The following is a 6,641-nucleotide window of genomic DNA, read 5'->3' as shown; positions in this document are numbered from 1 at the left end:
TGTGTAACTTGCTTGCCTGTAGTATTGTTTGTTATATTAATGAAGCTGTACTCCTCCTCTGTAGGTGATATTTTTATCCCAGATAATTTCATTGGTACTCATAGTTTTCCTACTCCTTTAAAATGTGCATTCCTAGTATGAGCTTAATATCAGAAATGGGTATATGAGAGAGAAAATTATATCCACCTGTGAAAGTAGGCCTGACTAGGCCTTGTAAGTAGTTTTGTTCAGGCGAAGTGCCTGATGGGATTGAGTGTGTCTGTGTGTCTGCGCGCGTGTGTGACCATGAGAAGGTAGTTATAATTTGCTCATAAGCAAGAAATTCCTATCCACCTAAGTAACTCATCCCTAAAGATAAGAAGGCCACTGTGCTGATAAGACTGTGCTGAGTACTAACTGGTTTCTGAGCATGCGTAGTGTGTTTTTCTTTGTTCTCCAACTTTCATTCTGTATAAATGCATCCTGTTTTCTTTTGTGGGGGGAGACACAGTTTCATCTGTCTCTCCCACAGCCGTGATGTGCTTTAATAAATTTCTGACTGTTCAACCTAAGCTGCCTTGGATATTTCCTTAACAATTTTGTGCCGTGACTCGGATCCCAAATGCTGAGGAGAATCGAACCAATTTGGACCGCCATTTACTGAATATCCCAGAAGCACACACCAATGTAAGAGACCTTTTGAAATCTCTAAATCTGGGACTCAGTGCGAGGCTGCCCATCGGACAATTCTGCCTTGGCTGATGGGATACCGCCTTTAAAGAGACAGTCAGTAATTTAAGCACTTTTAAGTTTAAAATTTAAGTAATTTAGTCAGTAATTTAAAACAATTTTTATTGTTTTAAACTGTTTTATTATACGCTGTACATCGCCCAGAGTGGCTGGGTGACCAGCCAGATGGGTGATTAATAAATTTAATAATAAATAAATAAATACACTTGGTAAGTTTTTGTTTGTTTTGGGGGGTTACAGAGGTCCGTAGGATATGGAGTCAGGTGAATGAGAGTTGCCTTGTGTGAATTGAGGTAAAAAGGAGCAGGGCAAATTATCGTCACTGGAACCTTGTAAGAGTGCGTTTTCCTCCTTTCCTCCATGGTATGAGCCGGCTGACAAGGCATGGACCTCCTGAATAAATCATTCCTGAATGAATGGAGATTGGAGTGAGTGACCTGACCTTTCCTTCACTCCCTGCCAGAGTATGAGCTCCCTAGACCATGAGTTACTGATCATACCTCCAATTCAGTGAAAGTTGGTCTCTGACTGTACCTCAGCATTTGGCGGTGTCTTTCATTTCTTGCAACCTGTGGAGACCTCCTGATTGTTTTCCTGTGTGAATTGAGGATGGGGTCGGATTCTTCCAAAGAAAGTCCGTAGCCCCCAAAGGGATGCCTTCAATGTACATGTACAGGAATTACAGACCTAAGACTTGCAAGTTTTGGACAAATGGCACTTGACCCATCCAACCAATTTCCCTTGGTTGGGACCTTTGATTTGGACAGAATTGTGCATTTAAAGGGAGCCTTAGAATCTCAAGGTCCAAGGTGGCACAGGGTCAATAAGAATGCATTATTTGATTGGTATGTTGAGACGACAACAACAACAACAAAAAGTTACCCAAGTCCCAGGGAGCGGAGTCTTAAGGACTCCCAAGAAAAACTGAAAGACCAGGTTAAATTTTGAAACATCAGAAAAGCCACAAAAAATTCAGAAAAACAGTGACCACTTATTAAAATCCTAATTGTGCTAGCATGAACCAACTCATGTCAGTTATTTTGCCCCAGGAAGTGTGCACTAGCTTAAAGGAACAAGCAAACTGGCCAAATCAAGAACCAGCTGATCTTAATATTTTAGACCAGTGCACATCAGAAAACTGATTAGGCTATATATATATATATATATATATATATATATATATATATATATATATAAAACAAAAGTGAGACTACAGCAGACTACATGGATTGTCTAAAGATGTTTTTGAAAACAGTATTCAAGCATTGCTGCCACTTTTCTGTAGCCAAGTTGAGCATTAGAAAAATAAGTGTCCCCACCAGCCTGGCCAGCTGATGGAAACACTGCACACCTCCCAGCCGCTTCCCCCTCCTCCCCCTCCTTCTCAAAACTTCGGAGAGGTTTGCAACTTTTTGTTTCTATTGACCAGAATCTATTGATTCTATTTACCTTTTGTGTACCTTTGTTCCCTGACAGAGTATGTTTAGATATTCCTGAGCCACTTCCCTTGTCTTCTGAAGCTGAATCTGCTTCCACTGCTCCAAAACAAGCACCATTCCAAAACAACTTGGGCTCTTTTGTTATAAAAAAGATTCTTGTGCTCTTAGTGTGTTTACCTAAAAGCATGGAAATAAAAACTGACCAGTAACATATTACAGTACTTTCCTTGATTCTGCAGCCACTGCCTTCCTCGTTCAAGCCTCTGAAAATATTGTGCTATGTTCTCCTTTAACTCTTTGTGTACCTCAGTGGCAGCTCTTCTACTTAAAGCAAAGACTCAGCACCTGTCTCAGTCATGCCTCTTCAGGTATGACATTTTGCTTCTCTCTCGCATTTATATTACAGTGCAACGTTGTTCCACTCTAAATTCTGCTTCTTTGCTGCCTGATGCTTCTGAAAGTGGGGCCGCGGTGGCTTAGTGGTTAAGACGCTGAATTGCAAACCGGAAGGTCGGCAGGACAGCAGTTTGAGACCTGAGTGCTGCGTGACGGAGTGAGCTCCCGTCTTCAGTCCCAGTTCATGCCAACCTAGCAGTTCGAAAGTATCCTTCTGAGAGTATCCCTTATGATTGTTTAGAAGTGGCTGAGCACCTAGCAAAGCCACATCCAGACTTGTCAGATGAGCCACTGACTAATGTAGATCATGTATATTTTGTGGATGGGTCTTGTCAAAGAAATGCTGAAGACATATGCTGTCTGTACTTCCCATATTGTAATAGAACAAAATTATTTTGCCTAACTGTACTTCTGCTTAAGTGGCAGAACTTTTTGCCCTCTCTAGGGCTACTGCCTTATTTCTTTCAGCTATAAACCAGTCTCCCATGGCAACTTTTGAAGATGTTGCACAACCCCAAAATGCTGAAAAAGTAGAGACTGGCTGGTTGTCCTCAGTACACTGACCATTTGTGGTGCTCCCTGGACGGCCACCTGGTAGCTCCTGTGGTCCTTCTTCCCCACCTTGTAATAGCAGATAAGGGTAGAGTCAATTGAGTCAATCTCCTAAGAGGTGAAGGTGCCACAATGATTTAGATCAAGCAAGTTGCGTAAATGTGAATAATGTGTTTAATGTACTCCAACTGAAAGCTTACATAGCCAGAGCTGCCAGAAGCCACCCAAGGCTCAGCTGCAGATCTTCGCAAGACTCCTGCCAAAGTGCTGATGAAGACTTTTACTCCTGATTAGGCTTTTATTCTGGAGGAGTCTGGTTGCTACAGGACATGAGGTGCGCATTTTGCCTTTTGAGTAGTGACCTATGCCTCCACCTACTACAGCTAGTGCACTCAAGGACTGGCTGGATGTTCAGCCTCCTCCTCTGGCCCCACGGGCAAAGTATAGTCCTCTGGCATTCTGTCTTGGGTTCAGGTTTCACCGCTGTTGAAGGGCCCAGTGTAGTTTCCCCACCAGCGCCAGGGGTGCCTGGGATTTCACTAGGGTCAGGGCTAGCCTCTGTAAGTTCAGGGTCGTCTGAAGAATCATCCTGGCATGGGATGACCCATGCCGGGATGACCCATGCCAGGATGACTCTTCAGACGAAGACCCTGAACTTACAGAGGCTAGCCCTGACCCTAGTGATATCCCAGGCACTCCTGGCGCTGGTGGGGAAACTACACTGGGCCCTTCAACAGGGATGAAACCAGAATCCAAGACAGAATGCCAGAGGACTGTACTTTGCCTGTGGGGCCAGAGGAGGAGGCCGAACCTCTCTGTGTGATCCTTCTTTCTCCCTCTTTTCTCAACACAAAAAGCCCCCCATTGCCTCACCCTCAGAGACTCCACTTTTTTCTTCCCCAAGCAGAAGCCACCAAGCACGGGGCAGGAGCATGAAAACAAAGGCAAAATAAATTAAGGGGAAAGGGAGCAAGTAGGGAACTCATCCAAAATGTCAAGCAGTCTCTCTGCACCGCCTGTAGCTGCCAGGATCCCCCATCACCTTCGCTGGGGGACTGTACCTACCACCTGAATCTGCCTGTATAAACAAACCCATTGTGAGTCCTCATTGCCACAGCCCACTGGGCACAGAAGTCAGTGTTCACAGAGGGCAAGAGAAGGGAGAACCAGCCATTCCTCTCAGAGTATCAGGGCAGGGGGAGGCACTCTTCATATACCTAGCCTGCCCAAGTCTTCTGCTGGCTGCTCCAGGACATGCCTGCCATATTTTCCAGGCCCAGGCTGGGGATAGAGGGTGTTCTTTTCAAGGTGAGAAAGGAATATGCCTGGCTAGGCCTCTCCAAAACATCCCCAGTGTTCTTGGAGGGCAGGAGAAGGGAAAGCTAAGCTCCTTGGAGGGGAGGAAGAGACAGCCACCTCTGAGTACTTAGGGAGTAAAGGGACTGTCCACATGTTTAGAGGCATTAATGCCAATACCAGGCCCTGCCCTCCCCAGGCAGACAGCAGCAGCAGCAGCAGCAGCAGCTCCCCTCAGCAAGGTGGGGAATGAACACACCTGGCTAGGAGTCTCCGAAACATCCCCAGCCAACAAATGCCTGCTGAATCCCAGAGGAGCTCTCGTCGTCTTTTGACTTTCTACGATGAATCCTTCCCACAGCCACTTCAGCAAGTGGGCATGCATGGAAAAGGTGCGGCTCCAGGAATGCTGCCACTGCGCCTGCCTAATAAATTAGTTGCTTGATTGGGTTTCCTTGGAAGTGAGCTCACGTGCATGTGCTCAGCCTAATCACCCAATCGGATTTCCTTGGAAGCAAGTGGAATGAGAGAGAGGTGGGAAGAGGGCCACATTTCAGGAGATTAAGAGCCACCAGTGGCCTGCAGGCCTTGCAATGAAGAACACTGGACTAGGGGGTGTGGGGTTAGGACTTGCAAAGCTAAGATGAATGTAAATTTGGCACCTGGTGGACTTTCCTGTGGAAGGGTATTCCATATCTGAGCTACGACAACTAAGACATTCCTCCCCAAGAGCGTCACCTGCCTAACTTCTTGGGGTTTAAACTTTTTTTAGGTTTTAAAATTTAACTAGGTTTTAGCCTATAAAGCCCTACATGGCTTGCGAGTGCAATAGCTGACAGCACACCTTTCCCAAAATGAACCTACCCAGACTTTATGTTCAGCATCTAAGGCCCTCCTCCAATGGAAGCTTGGAAGACGGAGACGAGGGAGAGGGCCTTCTCAGTGGTGTCCCCACATCTGTGGAACAAGCTCCCCGATGAGGTCTGCCTGGCACCAACATTGTTATCTTTTTGGTGCCAGGTTAAGACCTATCTCTTTTTGCAGGCATTTGGCAGCACATGATGAGTTTTAATCAGTCCTACGTGTGTCTTTAGGACTGACTGTTCAATGTTGTTTTTAGTTATATGTTGTTTCTGTATATTGTCTGTGTGCTTTTATGTAAATGGCTTTTAAATTTTGTATATTGTATTTTAATGTTTTAACTTCTGTAAACTGCCCAGAGAGCTTCGGCTATGGGGCGGTGTAGAAATGTAATAAATAACTTCAAAGGGCAGGGGGACATGGAGGAGGTCCTCTGCTGATGAATATATAGTTTAGACAGTCCCATGTGGAAGGAGGTTGCCCTTAATTATGCATCATTCATTTGCACAATCATATTGGAAGAGACAAGGTCCCTGTGGTACTCTGTGTCTTCCTCTGATGTTATCTACAACTTAAATAAGGATAACCTTGTTCCATACACCTTGACAATGTGTGCTGTTGGTAGTATATGCTTCTCTCTCAAAATTTCAGCAGAACCATTTATTATAATGGGATATAGTAAACTATAATAGCTCAAAACAGTTTGTGAACCATCCCCTTACCACGTGGGTGGGCAACCTGTGACCCTCCTGATGTTTTTGGCCTACGACTCCCATCAGCCCTAGCCAGCATAGCCAATAGTGACAGATGATGGGGGTTGCAGGCCAAAACATCTGGAGGGCCACAAGTTGCCCACCCCTGCCTTATCACCATCATTGGCTGAGCTGTAGTGATGTCATGGAATGATCATAAATATTTTAATGCTTCAGGGTTAACATGACAGCAATTTGGGCTGGTTTAATAGTGGCTCTTTATGTGATCTGCAACAGGAAGATAGAGGCTTATATGCTGATTGGGGTGGTGATGCAGGCCGGTTTGTTCCTAATGTCTTAATATCTCCTTAGTTCTTAAGTCTAAGACGTTTCTCACCAATGGAATTGTAAGACTATATTACTCATTAAAAAAGTAAAGAGAATGGATTGTAGCCAACAGTGGCTTTGCACTTAGTGGGAAGTGTTTCTGCTTGCACAATGCAAGGCATTCGATTTTCAACAATTCCCCCCTCCTACCTACAGCAGCCTTCCTTGCCATATTCCATACTGTTCCAGAGAGTTCCCCAACTTTCCAGAACAGCTTTTGGGGGGCATATGGGGCTGTAGTAGGCAGGATACGTCAGCAAAAAACAGATACCCTGCCTTCTGCAAGGGA

The sequence above is a fragment of the Heloderma suspectum genome, chromosome 2 (genome assembly GCF_057233095.1).
Source record: "Heloderma suspectum isolate Gila_16-S chromosome 2, 16-S_ref, whole genome shotgun sequence".
NCBI classification, from domain to species: domain Eukaryota; kingdom Metazoa; phylum Chordata; class Lepidosauria; order Squamata; family Helodermatidae; genus Heloderma; species Heloderma suspectum.
The sequence above is the reverse complement of the archived record's forward strand: the minus strand, read 5'-3'. Positions refer to the sequence as shown.